Raw genomic sequence first — 20,980 nt, forward strand, 5'->3', positions numbered from 1 at the left:
CCTACTCTTCAATAATTCACACTGACAATGCTATTTTGATGCTTTCTTTTGATTCTGCTCTGTGAATTAAAACATGAAAAGTGGAAGGGTTTTACATGAAGAATTCAGAACAAAAAGAAATCTCTATTTTCACATCTATGATCTGTGATAGGCTGCTATTTTCTTTATATCTGTATACTTCATTTATTTTAAAGTACAATTTCATTTTTTAATGTAACAAAGTGGCCATGTGGACATATAGTTTATACATTTATGGGTTCCTATAAATCTATAATACTCTTGAGGATAAAACTTAGAGACAAACGAATTAAAAGAAAATTGGAAGTCTATAGTTTTGTCATTTAGTCGTCCAATATTTAAGTAATATCTCACTTTGGAAACAACATTTGAATTTAGCATCAGAAATTTGTTTCTTATTCCATTTGAGTGCTTTACATGCCATATAAAGTTAAAAAACACTATATAAAATTTTTGGATGTAAATATAAACAATTGTGTGATAGTACACAAGTTGCTTATTTGCAGATTTTTATGAATTACAGGGATTTTATTAAAATGTCTCTAAGAATCATTTTAGCTCTATGATATATGAAATTGGTGTAAATGTTTACATGGAAAAATCATGAATTCACTTACCGTTATTTTTTTTAATGTATCCCAATAAATTCTTCACACTCTTGATGGAAATTTTGTTATTATAAAACTTTAGAAAAAATAAATATATATGTGTGTGTGTATTATATAAAGTGTATTTCCTATAATAAAGTAGGGAAAACATACGAATAAAGATGTGACATACTCTGAATTGATAATGCAGTTACTGTGGGGAAAAAACAGAATTGCTTTTTAATAAAACAGACATAGTAGATTTTTGCCCTTAGAACAATTTCTTCATAGTGACACAAAAAGCTCAGTGTGTGTAGGAAAACTGAGTCAAAGTTTACTTTTGTTATGCTTTGTGTGGTTGATGAAATTCCACAGCATCTAAACACAAAAAGCATCGTATTTAATAAAATCACAAACAAAATATCCTTCCTGCCCTTATGCTTGTTTATTTTCCAAGTTTCTGTTTGTTAGAGATTGTCTATTATTGGAAAATTAATTTAGAAATGCATTTACACCTACACAGTCACCAGTTGATTCCCAGATACTTGTGGAATAGCTCACTGTTGGTTAAATGAGAGGTGTGTTGGCCAATTAGCATACAGTTGAGTTTAGTTGATTTACATATTTCTGTATCTAATACTAGAAGCTATTTTCTATGCCACTCAAAATGCTATTTGGTTAGATTTTATTATAGTGAGAATTATAATTATGAAATACTATCAAATAACAAAAAGAAATAAAGCTTACTCTTAAATTACATTTTCTCTTAGGTATTTGAATTTCTGAGGAACTCACACAATCTCAAAGAATATCAGTAAATTTGCCTATCTGCTCTTTAAATATATAGTCCAGAATGATATATTATTCATATAAAACAGAGAAGGTATTTGGTATACTTGTTACATGAAAGAATGAAAAATAGTGAGTTTTCATGCATGCTGTTTTATCATTGTTAGCATGACCTGAGGACCAGGCAGGGCATTTTTATCTTCTTCCTATTTATAACACAGAAGACAGCTTCACAATCATTAGAAGAATGCTATATGTGCCAAATCCATCATCCACCCTGACATTCTTAAATACAATATTTGAACCTTATCATCATACCAAGTAATATAAAACCAAAATTTTATGCCTATTCTGGTTACTTAAACTTTCATTTTTCAGAATTAAAAAAAAAACCTACATTTTATTTATCATTATTAATAGGTCTGATCCTTTTAGAAAAAAATTAATTAGACCATTTACTTTGGGACAGACAATATGTTTTCCAAAATATGGTAAGAGTGTGTCAAAATCGCAGAAAATTGTTCACTGATCTGAATAAAATTATTATGATTTTTTTTTACCACCATCACCATGCACACACCTACAGACCAAGTTTAGCCTCAACATCAGCCAACTTCAGTTGCCTGTAAGGCAGGGAGGCTGTCATAAAGCCCTAAAGAGAAGATGGAGGGTTGGTTTGCACAGAGAAACAATCTCAGTAATTACCTCAAGAATATCAGTAGAAGCAGAGCACCAATTCTGTCCCTGATCTTACCATAACCAATCTCTTATACATTCTTGAAAAAAAACTCAGTCTTTAGACATGATAATTACCTTAGCTTCATTATTTAAAGAAAGGGAGATCCTGAGAACTCTGGGACAAAGCCCATTTAGGAAAAGCTTCTCTGCTATGATCCTCACCTCTCTGCTTTTTTACAGTGAAGAGAGAAGACATTCATATTTTTTCAGCCCCTGTTCTCCTTGTTTTGAGTGAGGGGGAATGAAACATTTAAAGCAGCAGAGAAAGAAAAGTCACAAATGAATCACTAAGTGGAATAAAATCTATGCTTTAATCAAAACTTTCTGTGACTCATCGATACTTTTTTCTCCTTCACAATATACCATGGTGAAGTCACTGCCTTAGTCACTCAATCAAGGGAGAATTGAATTTGAGTTCATTTCTAAAAATGAAGTCATAAAATTTCTCTGAGTGAAAAATGACGAACTATATTAACTCAGTTTGCATACATCCCAAATAAGGCAGGGAAGAAACTTGATTTGTAACTGTTGATGTCACTAGAATTCAAAGATGTGTAAAATTCTTAAGCTTGTTCTTCATTCAAATTTGATGAAAGAAAGTACTTTCTTCACTTCTGTAGATTTCCAAACTTAAAAAAAAATTTTTCTTCAAACATTGTAGCTAATTCCTAAGATAGAGCTCGATAGGGCTATGATATGGAAAAAAGTAATAAAAATGTGGTAAATAGAATGTGTCAGTATTTATAAAATTCATATCCCCCCAAAACAAACCTCATATATATATATATATATATATATATATATATATATAAATTTATCTGTCTTTGTAAACAGCAAGAACTTTAAATTTGTCACTCAACACCATACAGTCCCCACTGATTTCTTTTAATTCAAATTAGAAACTACAAACCTCAATATTATGAAATAGAAAATGTTAAGATTATATATATATATGCATATATATATACACACACACACAACAGCAAAAACACACACATATATACACACACAAAACAACTTGTAAGAGCTACAGAACAAAAATTAGCAGGTTTTTCCATGGACAGATTTTATTTAGATTCAAAAAAAGGCTTTATGAAGACCAATTGAAACTATGGTCAGAATAAAATGAGAATTGGTCATTAAATCAAATAAAATACTCTCCTTCATATATCATTTTGATTTGAATTGCATGTGCATGGGATTCCCTGATGGATCTGTGGAAAAAACTAAGGTATTTATTATAAGAAAATGCTTAGACTCTCTAAAACTGTGCAAAAAAAACCCCAATTCCTATGGCACTGTTGGTAAAATAGGTAAAATACATAGAAAAATATTATCTTATTTTCTGAATTTAGATTTAGATCTATTATTGAAAAGATAGTGTTGGCATATTTGGCTAAGAATACATAAATATTATTTTTATGTGTAATGAATGTCTTGACATTTTGAGAGGTTAAAGCCCTAAAGGATGTCTGTAAATAGGCCATATTGCTTGATACAGTTTTGGTCAAATGGATTACCAGGGTAGTTCTCTATCGCTTAGTTCAGCTGGGAAACTTTCAGCATGGAGTCAAGGACCCTTGTGCTTTAGAAGTTCATTCTGAAACGTCCATTGCTACTTTTAGGAAGTTCAGTCAATGTGCCTTTGGGAACTTAATCCCAATAAAGAAAGATCATATCTCTTCAAAGTCCAGAAGTGCCATCATTTTGACCTTTGTCGCACAGCAGAAAATGAAGAGTAATACCATGTCCTTTCTTGCTCTCTTCCCTCTCCATGTTTCTAAGTTCCTGACCCCTCTATCTTCTTCTATACAAGAGAAATGACCTTATTTTATCTCTGTAATCTCCCCAATAAAGGCACTGAACCCAACTTCTTGGGGTTAATTATCTGATCCTCTCTGAACATCTTCCTACTCAAAGCTTTTGTGCTGTTAGAATTTCCCTCTGCTTGTTTTGTTGATTGCCCATTAGGTGGGACCCTAGCTGAATAAACACCAGGCCAAAAAAATCTACATGTACTCTTTTTTCCAGAGTAAAATATCCTTCATTTCAATCTCAGACTGAAATGAGACTTACCCACCCCTCTCACAAAGCCTTTAGGAGATTCTGCTCAAAAGCTGAGCCAAACGATTTTTAGGAGAGTTATATTACTCACTAGGTTCTCAACTACCTAGAAAATTATTAGAAAACACAATATCCATGCACATACATTTCTTGGCATTTGACACAGTTGATTTTTAATATTTTCTTTCAAAAGTACACAATAAATTAAGTCAATGCAACTCATAGAAAGAGAAGGATGGAATTTCAGAGCAAAAAAACCCCAAAAGTGCATCCTTCTGAGGTTATCGCATTCTCATAATCTCATTCCCATTATCGCATTCCCATATACTCCATAGCACAGAGGAGCCTGGGATGGTAACTCAGATATTTAAGCTATGCATAGTTTACCTGGGAGAGCTTTTTTATAAGAATTTTTGAAAATTAAGTAATTATTTAAGATGTGTCAAATCTACTGGTTGGGGATGATCATTGGGTATCGTATGTAAGTGATGAATCACTAGATTCTACACCTGAAACTAATGTTCCACTGCATGTTAATTAACAAGAAAGTAAATAAAAACTTGAAAAAAATTTTAAAAGAAAGAGGTGCCAAATATTAAATTTTGAAAAACAGAGATTTTTAAAATGGAGGTTTCTTTTACCTTAGTTATATTGATTTCAGTAGAATTTCCTTAAAGGCCCACGGCATTTAAGTACTCTCCAACCCACTGAGTTTCCTATTCATTTCTCAGTCCTAAAAAAAGTAAAAGAAATAGATTAAGACTTAATAGATGTTAGACTAGGTAAGTCTGACAATTTCCAGGTGAGAAAAAGAGTTCAGATTTACTCAGTGTAGAAGTGCCGGGCTGATATTTGACTTTGTCCACATTACATGTATAGCATTCACCAACCTGTTTTTAATCAACCATGCCTGCAGTCTTGCTCTTTCCCACCATAGAATGGTCAGTAACCAAAGAAAGTCAGATTGCACATAACCATAAGGGAAAGTCCTAAAACTTAGTTACTGATAATTTCCTCCAGAAACTTTCAGTTTTGGGGGGCTAACCCAGGAGCAAAATAATAATAATAATAATAATAATAATAATAATACCACCAATAACATAATAATCTAAGGAGTATATTTCTTATATACCTTGTATAAACACTTTTTGAGAGAAAATAACCCTAAACAAAATATTCTCACAGGGAGGCATAAGGCTAGAGGCAACCCCAATGGTACTCTGAAACAAAATTGACAAGCTTTGTGGCTTTTCAGTATGACAAAGTAGTAACCCATATGCCAGATATGAATTTCTTCAGGGCAGACTTAAGTGAACAGGTGTCAATTTTGATAAAATTCAATCTCATAAGTAAAAATCACTCTCTCTCTCTTGTACTTGGTGTTTATGGGAAACTATGAACTTCTTAATGTTCTTAGTTTATTCTAGATCCTAGAACAATGGAAGAAGATGGGAAACCAATTCTGAGAAAACAGTATCTTTGGTAAGATTATAGAATTTGTAGCTCATAGAGAATTTCTAGATTTCAGGGACTCAAGCAAATATTTTCACTAATATGTTTGGTATTAGGTTATGTCTTTGGGAAGTCATATGTTTTAATGTCAGTCTTTATTATCCAAAGGAAAAGGAGACATAGAAAATAGATGAAGAACCATATTTTTAATCTAATGAATCACATCCTAGAAAATGACAAGCAAGCACAGCAGAGACATAATAAAGAGTTCCTATAGTTAAAATTACTAGTTATTTGCATAATCCCAACATCCGTCTGTTAAAACAATATGTACCCACATATTTTTTGTTTCAAAAAAGAACAGCAGGCAAAATAGCCATACAGTTAAAATCCATGGATTTGAAAAAAAATGATATATGATGAAGTTTATTTATGCTGAATAAATCCCAAATTTACTTTTTCTTTAGTCAAAGTTTGAATATAGAACCGCTTCTTAGTTTTATGCCAACTTTTGAATAAATGAGTTATAAAAGGTAAAGCTATTGGTTGATAACAGAGAATATAATAACAGTACTCACATTTTGACATTTCTATTGCACCTTTCACATTGAGAAAATCCAAAGCAATTAACCTGAAAGTCATTTCTATAGTCTTGGGATTTGCAAGCCCCAACTGAATCCAGTTATCTTCTAAGTCATCTAAGAGTATAAGTAGAGCATCCACAGCTCTGTCGACCTGTCAACCTACCTTACTGGCATTTGCTACCAAAAGACCTCCAAGGCCTTTAAATGGTGGTCAATTTCATAAAAAAGAAGGAAAGCCTGCTTTCTGTGACAACATTCATGGACCTGCAGGGCATTATGCTAAGTAAAATAAGTCAGACAGAGAAAGACAAATAGTGTATGTTCTCACTTTCATGTGGAATCTAACAAAGCCCAACTCATAGAAACAGAGTAGAATGTGGTTGCCAGAGTGTGGGGGAAATAGGGAGATGTTGCTAAAGAGATACACATTTCCAGCCATAAGATTAAGTTCTGGAATCGAATTATAGCATGGTAACTATAATCAACAATGCTGTATTATGTACCTGAAAATTGCTAAGAGAGTTCATCTTAAAAGTTACCACTGCATATTCATTTAAAAGTGGTAATTATGGGGCACCTGGGTGGCTCAGTGTCTAAGTGTCTGCCTGCCTTTGGCTTAGGTCGTGATCTTGAGGTCCTGGGATTGAGTCCCACATCAGGCCCCCCTCAAGGAGCCTGCTTCTCCCTCTACCTATATCTCTGCCTTTCTCTCTGTGTGTCTCTCAAGAATAAATAAATAAAAATCTTAAAAATAAATAAATAAAAAATAAAAGTGGTAACCATGTAAGGCCATGGATGTGTTAACTAACCTTACTGTGGTAAACATTTTATAATATACATGCATACGAAATCATTATATTGTACAACTTACAGTAACATGTGTTATATGCCAATAATATCCCAATAAAGCTGGAAAAAAACATATATAAATGATGCTAGTAAAAAAAAATAAATAAATGATGCTAGTCTAAAACAATGAAGGCCAGTTGGTCATAAAAGCTAATATCATTGTTTACCCAGGAATGAACCACACTAATTCACTGACTTTACACTTGAGGGCAAGGCATACCCAGCCATTAAGCAGTTTATTTGTCAATCAAATAGAATATTAGCATCTTGAGGTTTTAAGCATCCTCGTGTTATAGAATTCAAGTTTTTACTAAATACAAGAAACACATGATTTCTGTTGAAATCTGAAACACAGTCCTCTGTCTTAATATCCCCAGTGCAAATGCAGTTCTAACGATGACGTATCTTCTGCTCTTTAATCAAAACTCTCATTTTTTTAATATTGCAAAAGACATAAAATGTAGGTTCTTGTTTTCTAAGTTTTTACAACTAGTAAATTAAAAAAAAATATGAACACAATACTAAAAGTACTATGTTAGACTATAATATCACAGAGCAGTGGAAGGGAGTAAGAAGTTAAGAAGTTTACCTAGGCATGAGAGTTGCAGACAAAGCTTCATGGGCCAAAAAATAAAATAAAATAAAAAATAAAAAAAAAAACAGATAAAATATTAAGCAAAAATAACAAAAAAAAATCACATTATAAAGTTACATTTACCGTACTAGCTCAGTTAAAGAAAGAAAAAAATTGAAAAATAAAGAAGAGAATATTTTGTTTATTTTTTTATTTTTAATTTTTTTTATTGAAGTTCAAGTTGCCAACATATAGCATAACACCCAGTGCTCATCCCATCAAGTGCCCCCTTCAGTGCCTGTCACCCAGTCACCCCCACCCAAGAAACGAATATTTTAAATACGGTGACTTTGCATACTGGAATGATGGGTGATTCTTTGCTTTTCCATTCACATGTAATACTTTGATACTCAGGGGAACAAACTCAAAACACCAACAAAATTTGTGGCATCTAGAATCAAACACATTGACTCTACTTGAGAAAGAACAGTATTTTTTTCGTAATTGCCTCACCCTTAATTAACTAGTTTCAGTAAAGAGTCTTTTCAAAAAACAGGAGATAAAGAATAATAAACAGATCCACCAGAGAGACAAACTTACCAATTCTACTACTACTACAGTCAGATAACATTCACTGTGTCATAGTTGAGTGTATATCAGCTTCTAAAGTATAGCATTCAAGCACGTGAAACAGTATTTGTTTTAACACACTCTTTATGGAATGAATTTGAAAGACTTTTCTGAGTTGTCCTGAAAGAAAAAAAAAGAAAAAAGTAGCCTCCCACAGCTGGCTCCTCTATTTTTGGCTTCTCCTGTCCCTCTTTTCATGGCAGCTGAGAAATATTAATGTGAGAAAAATATCTTTTATTTTAGTCTTTCGAAAGGAACTCAATAGAAAACCCTGAATCTTTAGTAGTAGAGGGTAAGAGTTCCAGGATCATACTGTGGAAGTACATTCCTGAAACAACCTGTGGGAAAGAGAATGTTACATAAAATAATCTTTTGGACTTACATATGACTTTCCCAAAGCGTATGCTGTTTACATATAATGCTAAAAAACATATTTCACCAAAAGTTAATATGTCCCCTAGGAATAGTTACATAAAATAGGTGTGTAATCAATCTCATACACAGAAAAGGCAAAGTGGAAAAAAAAATCCCTTAATCCACACCACTAATCAACAGAAACAAATGTTTACCAGATCATTTGAAAATAGGAGACACATTCAGCTTTATCAGAGACTTTTTCCTGACCCTTCCTATTAATCTTACCTACCTATAAAATTAAATGCTTCAAAACATTAATCTTGAAAAAAGTACCACTCACGTTTAATTCAGAAAATTGGCTTAAAAAAAAGTAAAGAAAAAGAAAGAAGAAATACAGAATTGTAGTCATAGATCCAAACCACACTTGAAAGACTAATGACAAGTTACTTCAGTTTTATTGACTCAATCAGATCATATGGTGAGTCATTTCCAGACATATCGATAAACTCATTGATTCCTCTCATTCTTGTAGTCACTGGACTATAGAAAAAAGGATCAGTAGCCATTTGACCTTCATTGTGTATTAAACAAACACCAGATGGCAAGGATTCATTCAGGAAATCCATTCTTTCTTTTTCATAGTCATGTTCACACTGCTGCTTCCCACTGAGCCTTTCTCTCTGCTTGTCATGGTGCCAAAGCTGCCTGCATAGCACCTTTCATGCATCACAGCTTTCAAATCTTGTCCCATTAGTTTCATTTTGTTTCCATCATAAATAATCTCCCACTTTCTCATACACTCTTTCATTATCTAATAATGGGCTGGGTCATTATACAAAAGAGCCAAGTATTAAAGGGTTAGTGAGTACAGTTTGTCCACTTGGTTTCTGGCCAGTGTATGAACTATTTATTAAACAGATAAATTTATGCATCTAAAAAAAAACAGATCTAGAGGATGCAAACATCTCCACCTGCTAACATATTTCAGGAGCACAAGATACAAAAAAGTAAGGATACTGGAATCTCAACTTGGAAACTTTAAAACACTATACCATGAGTGTAACCTAATTCAACCTAATTATTTCAAGAAACACACAAAAGCAAATACCCTATCCTCTGTAAAATTCCATCACAATTCCTCTTCTTGGCTATTTCCTAGACTCATTTGGACATCAGCCAGTCATCTAGAAGTGTTGAAATGCTGGTAAGCATTTACAAGCCAAGTGACTCCATTCTAAGAGTGTTATCCTATGACGAAATTTCACAGAGTCCAAGGGAGATTTGTCTTTTTGGAGAATGCTGTAAAGGGACAAAATAAGAAAGCTGGACATTATGTAAGATTTATTGCCAACACTGCAAAGTTTAGTACAAACAAGAAACATTCCCTGGGTCTCAGTAGAGTGGTTCTTCAGTGTCTAAAGGAAGTTAAATATTGAGCAAATAAAGTATTCTAACAGCTAGAATCAGATTCTTCCATTATTTAGGGAAAAGTTAAGAAGTTTAGAATGCAGTGTGTAGGATGCTATAAATATAAATATATCAGCACTGAATTAAATCATCCCAGCCTATTATTCCCACAGGCAGGCCAATTATCAGGGGATAATTGGACTGATAATGAGCATTCTGACTGGTCTCAAGGTCCGTCTTGGGGTACAGCACCCCTTCCCCTTATAAGGCTGGCCTCTGGGCCAAGAATGGCCTAGGTTATAAACAGAGACATTTAAAAGAATGTAGTATCTTTGAGAAAATTCAGTATACATTAATTGAAATAAAGCATTATATGCTAAATATTTTTAATAAAGAAGCAAGGATACAAGCTATTTAATAAAATACAATAGAGGTAATGCAATTATTTTGTTTGTTTTTTTCATAAAATATTCCCATTATATGAAATAATTTCAACTATATTTAGAAATTAGGAAATAAAAGAAAAAAGATCCACTCATGATCTCATCTCCGTAACAGAGCCAATTTAATACTTTTAGAGTTTGAAAAAAATGTTTAATGAAAAGTAAGTTGTATCTTTTGTGTAAGTAATTATTCTATTATTTACTGTTACATGTTGATAGTAAACTCATATTAAGCCCTGTCTAGGCCAATATGTTTAACTAAATATTTTTTACCTGGACTGCTCTTTTTGCCCTCTTCCACCAGATAACTGCTATTTATTCTTTGACTTCAGCTTAATTTATGCTTCTTTAGGGACACTTTTTCTCTGACTTCCCAAAGCTGAGTTTCTATGTACACTCTTATGCACTGCCTCACCCTAGCCCTTGACATTGTATGTGATTATTTGGTTAATGTCCATCTCTTCCAGTCAACAGTAAGTTCCATAAGGGCAAAGTGATTCTTCTTATGCTTAGGACTATATCCCAGAGTAGTAGCACCTTGCACATAATAAGTGCTCAATAAATAATCATTGAATGGATGACTAAGTGAATGAATTTAAGCATTTTCTTTTTTATTTATTCATCCATAGAGATGCAGAAAGAGAGAGGCAGAGACACAGGCAGAGGGAGAAGCAGGCTCCATGCAGAGAGCCCTACCTGGGACTTGATGCAGGGTCTCCAGGACCACGCCCTGGGCTGCAGGCGGCGCTAAACCGCAGTGCCACCAAGGCTGCCTGAATTTAAGCATGGTCTACATAGCTCTAGATGGTGAGATCTGAAGAAAGTGGTTTGTGTACTAATCTATGAGTATGAATACACATAGCTAATGACAGTATCTACTCTGATAATTCCATCACCTTAGCACTTTACACTTTATGTCATCCGCCCATTAGCCCTGCGTAAGAAGAAAATAACAGAACTGTGAGTGACTATATAGGAAGGAAAAAAAAAAAACTGGTAGAGAAAAAGAAACCGCTTAAAGCTCCCAGTGGAAACTGTCAATAATTATTTACCTTCTACTTTGTTTTCTTTTAAATGGAAGAAACATTTCTTCATAGCTTTCAGGATGCTCGGCTTTCACATACAGTTCCTTAGCTCAGAAAGGTTATAAACCTGAAAAATAATAGCGCCTCATCATATACTTTGATTCCACGGAGTCAGACTATAGCATAATCTGTAGCCAATTATTTTCAATCTGAACCTTACGTCACAAACTTTGTCCCACGTGTCCCTCCGATGTTTTTTAAATTCATCCAATTTCCCACCAACATTGACGAGGCTTGTCTTGTGTTTCAGTTTTATCTCAACTGCTAATACTACCCTGAAGACCCTCTTTAAAAAAAGAACAATTTCTTAATGTATTGTTGTATCCTATTGGCTAGTATCTTGTTGAGAATTTTTGCATCCATGCTCATCAGAAATATTGGTCTATAATTCTCCTTTTTTGGTGGGGTCTTTGTCTGGTTTTGGAATTAAGGTGATGCTGGCCTCATAGAACGAGTTTGGAAGTACTCCATCTCTTTCTATCTTTCCACACAGCTTTAGTAGAATAGGTGTGGTTTCTTCTTTAAACGGTTGATAGAATTCCCCTGGGAATTCATCTGGCCCTGGACTTTTGTGTCTTGGGAGGTTTTGGATGACTGCTTCAATTTCCTCCCTGGATATCGGCCTGTTCAGATTTTCTATTTCTTCCAGTTCCAGTTTTGGTAGTTTGTGGCTTTCCAGGAATGCATCCATTTCTTCTAGATTGACTAATTTATTGGTGTGTGGCTGTTCATAATATGTTTTTAAAATCATTTGTATTTCCTTGGTGTTGGTAGTGATCTCTCCTTTCTCATTCATGATTTTATTAATTTGAGTCTTCTCTCTCTTCTTTTTAATAAGGCTGGCTAATGGTTTATCTATCTTATTAATTCTTTCAAAGAACCAATTCCTGGTTTTGTTGATCTGTTCCACAGTTCTTCTGGTCTCTATTCCATTGAGTTCTGCTCAAATCTTTATTAACTCTCTTCTGCTGGGTGTAGGATCTATTTGCTGTTTTTTCTCTAGCTCCTTTAGGTGTAAGGTTAGCTTTTGTATTTGAGTTCTTTCCGGTTTTTTAATGGATGCTTGTATTGCGATGAATTTCCCCCTCAGGACTGCTTTTGCTGCATCCCAAAGATTTTGAATTGTTGTATCTTCATTCTTATTAGTTTCCATGAATCTTCTTAATTCTTCCTTAATTTCCTGGTTGACCCTTTCATCTTTTAGCAGGATGGTCCTTAACCTCCACGTGTTTGAAATCTTTCCAAACTTCTCCTTGTGATTTAGTTCTAATTTCAAGGTATTATGGTCTGAGAATATGCAGGGGATGATCCCAATCTTTTGGTATCGGTTCAGACCTGATTTGTGACCCAGTATGTGGTCTATTCTGCAGAAAGTTCCATGTGCACTTGAGAAGAATGTGTATTCATTTGCATTTGGATGTAAAGTTCTGTAGATAACTGTGAAATCCATCTGGTCCAGTGTATCATTTAAAGCTCTTGTTTCTTTGGAGATGTTGTGCTTAGAAGACCTATCGAATGTAGAAAGCGCTACATTGAAGTCACCAAGTATAAGTGTATTATTATCTAATCTGTCTTAACTTGGGTTATTAATTGATATATTTGGCAGGTCCCACATTTGGGGCATATATATTGATTATTGTTAAGTCCTCTTCTTGGATAGATCCTTTAAGTATGATATAGTGTCCCTCTTCATCTCTCACTACAGTCTTCGGGATAAACTTTAGTTTATCTGATATAAGGATGGCTACCCCTGCTTTCTTTTGAGGACCATTTGAATGATACGTGGTTCTCCAACTTTTTATTTTCAGGCTGTAGGTGTCCTTATGTCTAAAATGAGTCTCTTGTAGACAGCAAAAAGATGGGTCCATGACCAAGTAGGATTTACCCCTGGGATGCAAGGCTGGTTCAACACTCATAAAACAATCAATGTGATTCATCATATCAGCAAGAGAAAAAAACAAGAACCATATGATCCTCTCAATAGATACATAGAAAGCATTTGACAAAATATAGCATCCATTCCTGATCAATAGTCTTCAGAGTGTAGGGATAGAGGGAACATTCCTCGACATCTTAAAAGCCATCTATGAAAAGCACACAGCAAATATAATTCTCAGTGGGGAAGCACTGGGAGCCTTTCCCCTAAGATCAGGAACAAGACAGGGATGTCCACTCTCACCACTGCTATTCAACATAGTACTGGAAGTCCTAGCCTCAGCAATCAGACAACAAAAAGACATTAAAGACATTCAAATTGGCAAAGAAGAAGTCAAACTCTCCCTCTTCGCCAATGACATGATACTCTACATAGAAAACTCAAAAGTCTCCACCCCAAGATTGCTAGAACTCATACAGCAATTTGGCAGTGTGGCAGGATACAAAATCAATGCCCAGAAATCAGTGGCATTTCTATACACTAACAGTGAGACTGAAGAAAGAGAAATTAAGGAGTCAATCCCATCTACAATTGCACCCAAAAGCATGATACCTAGGAATAAACCTAACCAAAGAGGTAAAGGATCTATACCCTAAAAACTACAGAACACTTCTGAAAGAAATTGAGGAAGACACAAAATATTCCATGCTCATGGATTGGAAGAATTAATATTGTGAAAATGTCAATGTTACCCAGGGCAATTTACACATTTAATGCAATCCCTATCAAAATACCATGGACTTTCTTCAGAGAGTTGGAACAAATTATTTTAAGATTTGTGTGGAATCAGAAAAGACCTCGAATAGCCAGGGAAATATTAAAAAAGAAAACCATATCTGGGGGCATCACAATGCCAGATTTCAGGTTGTACTACAAAGCTGTGGTCATCAAGACAGTGTGGTACTGGCACAAAAACAGACACATAGATCAATGGAACAAAAGAGAGAATCCAGAAGTGGACCCTGAACTTTATGGTCAACTAATATTCGACAAAGGAGGAAAGACTATCCACTGGAAAAAAGACAGTCTCTTCAATAAATGGTGCTGGGAAAATTGGACATCCACATGCAGAAGAATGAAACTAGACCACTCTTTTGCACCATACACAAAGATAAACTCAAAATGGATGAAAAGGGATCCCTGGGTGGCGCAGCGGTTTGGTGCCTGCCTTTGGCCCAGGGCGCGATCCTGGAGACCCGGGATCTAATCCCACGTCGGGCTCCTGGTGCATGGAGCCTGCTTCTCCCTCTGCCTATGTCTCTGCCTCTCTCTCTCTCTCTCTGTTTGACTATCATAAATAAAAATAAAAAACAAAAAAACAAAAAAAATAGATGAAAGATCTAAATGTGAGACAAGATTCCATCAAAATCCTAGAGGAGAACACAGGCAACACCTTTTTGAACTTGGCCACAGTAACTTCTTGCAAGATACATCCATGAAGGCAAGAGAAACAAAAGCAAAAATGAACTATTGGGACTTCATCAAGATAAGAAGCTTTTGCACAGCAAAGGATACAGTCAACAAAACTAAAAGACAACCTACAGAATGGGAGAAGATATTTGCAAATGACATATCAGATAAAGGGCTAGTACCCAAGATCTATAAAGAACTTATTAAACTCAACAGAAAAGAAACAAACAATCCAATCATGAAATGGGCAAAAGACATGAACAGAAATCTCACAGAGGAAGACATAGACATGGCCAACAAGCACATGAGAAAATGCTCTGCATCACTTGCCATCAGGGAAATACAAATCAAAACCACAATGAGATACCACCTCACACCAGTGAGAATGGGGAACATTAACAAGGCAGGAAACCACAAATGTTGGAGAGGATGCGGAGAAAAGGGAACCCTCTTGCACTGTTGGTGCGAATGTGAACTGGTGCAGCCACTCTGGGAAACTGTGTGGAGGTTCCTCAAAGAGTTAAAAATAGAGCTACCCTACGACCCAGCAATTGCACTCCTGGGGATTTACCCCAAAGATACAGATGCAATGAAACACTGGGACACCTGCACCCCGATGTTTCTAGCAGCAATGTCCACAATAGCCAAACTGTGGAAGGAGCCTCGGTGTCCATCAAAAGATGAATGGATCAAGAAGATGTGGTCTATGTATACAATAGAATATTCCTCAGCCATTAGAAACGACAAATACCCACCATTTGCCTAAACGTGGATGGAACTGGAGGGTATTATGCTGAGTGAAGTAAGTCAATCGGAGAAGGACAAACATTGTATGTTCTCATTCATTTCACTATATAAATAATAGTGAAAGGGAACATAAGGGAAGGGAGAAGAAATGAGTGGGAAATATCAGAAAGGGAGACAGAACATGAGAGACTCCTAACTCTGGGAAACGAACTAGGGGTGGTGGAAGGGGAGGAGGGTGGGGGTTGGGGGTGAATGGGTGACGGGCACTGAGGGGGGCACTTGACGGGATGAGCACTGGGTGTTATTCTGTATGTTGGTAAATTGAACACCAATAAAAAATAAATTTATAAAAAAGTACAATTTCTTATTGTCTTTCATTATATAAATTGTAAACCCAATTGTAAATCCACATGAAAATAAATTATATGTTTTATCTCTATATTTTATAGTTTTGTGTTTCATGGAAATACATAGAATTCTGAAAAATTAGATATTTTTGACTTTTTTCCACCAGAATATTTCATTAGAAAATTCAGTCACACCATTTCATTTTTTTTAAATATAAATTTTTAGAGCAGTTTTTTGTTCTCAGCAAAAAAAAAAAAAAAAGGTAGGGAGTACCTGTATACTTCCCTATTCTCACAAGTGTATAATCTCCCTCACTATTCACATCCCACACCATAATAGTGCATTTGTTATCTATGTTTGATGAACTTACATTGACACATTAACACCCACAGTCTATAGTTTATGTTAAGGATGACTCATGGTGTTGTACAAATATATAATGACATGCATCTACCATGATAGTATCATATCAAATAATCTCATTGCCCCAAATATCCTTTGTGCTTTCCTTATTTACCTCTTCTTCCTCTCCAATTCCTGGCAATCGCTGATCTTTGTACTGTCTACAGAGTTTTGCTTTTTCAATGACATATAGTTAGAGTCATACAGCATGTAGCCTTCTCTGACTGGCTTTTTTTTTTTTAACTTAGGAATATGTATTTAGATTTCCTCTGTGTCTTTCAGTGTCTTGACAATTCATTTATTTTTAGCATTGAATGATATTCCATTCTCTAGATGTATCACAGTTTACCAATTCTCCTACTGAGGGGCATTGTAGTACTTCTAAGTTTCAGCAATATGAATAAAGCTGCTATAAACATCCACATGCAGGTTTTATGTGGATATGTTTTCATTAGTATAAGTAAACACTAAGAAGTAGAGTTGCTGGATAATATAGTATGAACATCTTTAGTAAGAAATTGCCAAACTGTCTAACAAAGTGGTTTTAACACTTTGTATTCACTCCAGCAATAAATGAGAATTCCAGTTACTCTCCATACTTGCTAGGCTTCAGTATGTCCAATGTCTAGGATCTTGGCCATACTAATAGATGTGTAGTGGTAGCTCATTGTTTTGATTTTCAGTTACCTAAAGACATAGAATGTTGAATCTCTCTTCATATACTTACTTGCTTTCTGTATATCTTCTCTAGTCAAAGTTTGTTCAAGTCTTTTGCCCATGTTTTAATCAAGTTATTTTCTTATTGCTGAGTTTTAAGAGTTTTTTTGTATATTTTGGATAAAAGTCCATTATCAGACGTTTCTCCTATAAACAATTTCTCCTAGTCTTTGGCTTATCTTCTCATTCTCTTGACATTGTCTTTTCCACAGTAGAGTTTTTTAATTTTAATAAAGTCCAGAAAATCAATTGTTTTTTTTTCATGGATCATGACTTTTGTGTTAGATCAAAAAGTCACTGCCATATCCACAGTTACCTAGGTTTTCTCTATTATATATTCTAGGAGTTTTATAATTTTGCATTTTACATTTAGGTTTGTGAAGCATTTAAAGTTAATTTTTATGAAGAGTATAAGCTCTATGTCTAGATTTATTTTTTTGCATGTGGATATCCAGTTGTTTCAGCACCATTTGCTCGAAGAGTGCCTTTTCCCCATGGTATTTCTTTGCTCCTTTTGTCAAAGATCAGTTAACTATATTTATGTGGGTCTGATTTTGAGTCTCTGTTCTATTTCTATGATCCACTTGTTTATTCTTTCACCAATACCCCACCTTATACTATAGCTTTAAAGTAAGTCATAAGTCAGGCAATATCACTTCTCTGATTTTCTACATCTTCAATATTCAGTTGGATATTACGGGTCATTTGAATCTCCATATAAACTTTAGAATCAGTTTGTTCATATCCACAACCTAGGGGGATTTTGATTGGAGTTGTAATGGATCTACAGATCAATTGGGAAGAACTTACATTTTGACACTAGTGGGTCTTCCTAATACATAAACATAGAATATCTCTTCATTTATTCAGTTGATTCTGTTCATCAGAGTCTTATGGCTTTCCTCACATAGATCTTGTACATGTTTTGTCAGATCTATACCTAAGTATTTCATTTTTTGTGGTATTAATGTAAATAATACTGTTTTTAATTTCAAATTCTACTTGCTCATTGCTGGTATATGGAAAAACAATTTTCTTTTTATTGAAGTATGATATGCAATGTTACATTAGTTGCAGGTATGTAACATGGTGATGTGACAAGCCTATATGTTATACTATGCTCACCACAAGTGTAGCTACCATCTGTCACCAAACAACATCATTATAATACCATTGACTATATTCTTTATGCCATAGCTTTTATCTGCATGACTTACTCATTCCATAAGTGGAAGCTTATATCTCCTACTTCCCATCATCCATTTTGCCTCTCTCTCCTTCCCCTCTGGCAACCATCAGTTTGTTCTCTGTATGTAGGGGTCTGTTTCTGGAAAGCAAGTGACATTTAACCTTGAATCTTACAAACATGTTATAATCTGTCATTAGTTTCGGGAGTTTTTTTTTTTTTTTGTCAATTCTTTTGGATTTCCTACGTAGACAATTATGTAACCTCCCCAAAGTATTATTCTACTTATTCTCTCAATTATTGTTTATCTAAGGAAGTCTTTATTTTCCCCTCACTTTTGAAGGATAATTTCACAGGTCACAGAAGCCTAGGGCAGTAGCTTATTTTCTCTTAACACTAAATATTTCACTTCTCTATCTTCTTGCCTGAGTGGTTTCTGAGAATGATATAATTCTTATCTATGTTCTCCTATGGGCAATGTGGGTTTTTTTTCCCCCCTCTGGCTTCTTTCAGGATGTTTTCTTTATCTTTGATTTTTTCTGAAGTTGAATATGATATACCTACATATAGGATTTTAAAATTTATCTTGCTTCTTATTCTCTGTGCTTCCTGCATCTGTGGTATAGCATCTGACATTAATTTGGGTAAATTCTCAGTCAGAAATGCTTTAGATGGTATTGGCATTATGTATCTGTTACATCTTTTATTGTTGTCCCACAGTTCTTGGATATTGCTTTTTATCAGTCTTTTTCTCTTTGCTTTTCAGTTTTGAAAGTTTCTACTGTCATATCCTGAAGCTCAGAGATACTCAGATCTCAGTTGTGTCCAGTCTACTGTAGAAACCCACCAAGGCATTATGTATTTCTGTTACTCTGTTTTTGATACCTAAGATTTCTTTTTAATTCTTTCTTAAATATTTCATCTCTCTGCTCACTTTATCCATCTGTTCTTACATATTGTCTACTTTTTCCATTAAAACCTTTAGCATTGGGCAGCCCCGGTGGCGCAGCGGTTTGGCGCCGCCTGCAGCCTGGGGTGTGATCCTGGAGACCCGGAATCGAGTCCCACGTCAGGCTCCCTGTGTGGAGCCTGCTTCTGCCTCTGCCTGTGTCTCTGCCTCTCTCTCTCTCTGTGTCTATGACTAAATAAATAAAATCTAAAAAAAAAAAAAACTTTAGCATTTAATGAGATGCATTTTTAAAATTCCTATTCTGATAATTTCCACCACTAAAGTTCTATGAAGCTCGGAACTTTTTCTCCTCGGTTCATTGTTGTGTCAGAGCCTGGCATACAATAAGTTTGCAAATATTTGTTAAATGAATAATTCTCTCAAAGTGAAAAGGATTTTCAAATTGATTCTGTGTCTAAGATGTCAATCAGTTTGGATAGTTTTAAAACTTGGTTGACTTATTTTATTTGACTAGCAAGTGCATGCAGGCAAAATGTCACTCTATAAGCATAATTTATGTGATGTCGTCTCACTAATATAATTATATGTAAAGTTATTTACATATCCTCAAAATATTTACCCAGTAATACCATATATTCAAACTCTAGAATACATTATGGGCAAAATTATGTAGGTGGATTCAGTAATGTTTTATTTTATTTTATTTTTTTCAGTAATGTTTTAAATATGATTCACAATCCCAACCTATTTTTTTAATTTTTATTTATTTATGATAGTCTCAGAGAGAGAGAGAGAGAGAGAGAGAGGCAGAGACACAGGCAGAGGGAGAAGCAGGCTCCATGTAGGGAGCCCGACGTGGGATTCCATCCCGGGTCCCCAGGATCGCGCCCTGGGCCAAAGACAGGTGCTAAACCGCTGCGCCACCCAGGGATCCCTACAATCCCAACCTAATACCCAATAAAGTCACAAAGGCAAATGTAATATACCTCCTAAGTTTAGAGAACTACACACATTTTTCATTATTCACATCATGAAGGATTTTTGTTCAGCATTACTTTAGTGACAGTGAAGAGAGAACTAGAACAGTCCTTGAAGAAGAACTTTTAAAAAACACTAAAACTTGTTTTTCCTAACTCTGGGAAATGAACAAGGGGTGGTGGGTGGGGAGTTGGGCGGGGGTGCGGGTGACTGGGTGACGGGCGCTGAGGTGGGCACTTGACGGGATGAGCACTGGGTGTTATTCTATATGCTGGCAAATTGAACACCAATAAAAAATAAATGTATTTTAAATAAAGGTAAAAAAAAGGAAACAAACTCAGGGTTGCTAGAGGGGAGGTGGGTGGTGGCATAGCATAACTGGATGATGGACATTAAAGAGGGCACATGATATAATGTGGTGTTATATGCAACTGATGAATCACTAAATTCTACCCTTAAAAGTAATAATACACTGAATTTTAACTAAATTGAAGTAAAATAAAATAAAATTGAGAAAAAAGAATTCAACTTCAAAAACAAAAACAAAAAAAACAAAAAACAAAAACCTGTTTTTCTTAAGTTCCATGCCAACATATTGAAAAGCAGAAATGAATCACTTAAAAAACAAAACAAAAAACTCTGCAAATTACTCAGTAATATTACTACATAAATACTTATTAGCATATTACTTCTGTAGCATATTACTACAGAAATACTTATTTTAAATAATATCTGAAATTTAATAAAATAAAATACTAAAATTTTAAAA

At 34.7% G+C, this 20,980-nt stretch overlaps 1 long non-coding RNA gene across 8 annotated transcripts in view; it reads right to left on the reverse strand.

Moving 5' to 3' along the window:
- Window positions 1-20,980, reverse strand: part of LOC112657511 (uncharacterized) — a 309,781-nt gene that overhangs the window by 162,299 nt on the left and 126,502 nt on the right. For 4 of the 8 annotated variants that reach the window (XR_007412258.1, XR_007412259.1, XR_007412260.1 and 1 more), the window contains 3 exons: window positions 11,545-11,644; window positions 8,256-8,405; window positions 4,838-4,929 (listed from right to left, as the gene is read on the reverse strand). This is a non-coding gene — a long non-coding RNA (uncharacterized LOC112657511). The remainder of the gene's footprint in view (window positions 1-4,837; window positions 4,930-8,255; window positions 8,406-11,544; window positions 11,645-20,980) is intronic. The other 4 variants (XR_007412261.1, XR_007412257.1, XR_004818190.2 and 1 more) reach the window with 2 other exon arrangements.

The sequence above is a fragment of the Canis lupus genome, chromosome 8 (assembly GCF_003254725.2).
Source record: "Canis lupus dingo isolate Sandy chromosome 8, ASM325472v2, whole genome shotgun sequence".
In the NCBI taxonomy this organism is placed as follows: domain Eukaryota; kingdom Metazoa; phylum Chordata; class Mammalia; order Carnivora; family Canidae; genus Canis; species Canis lupus.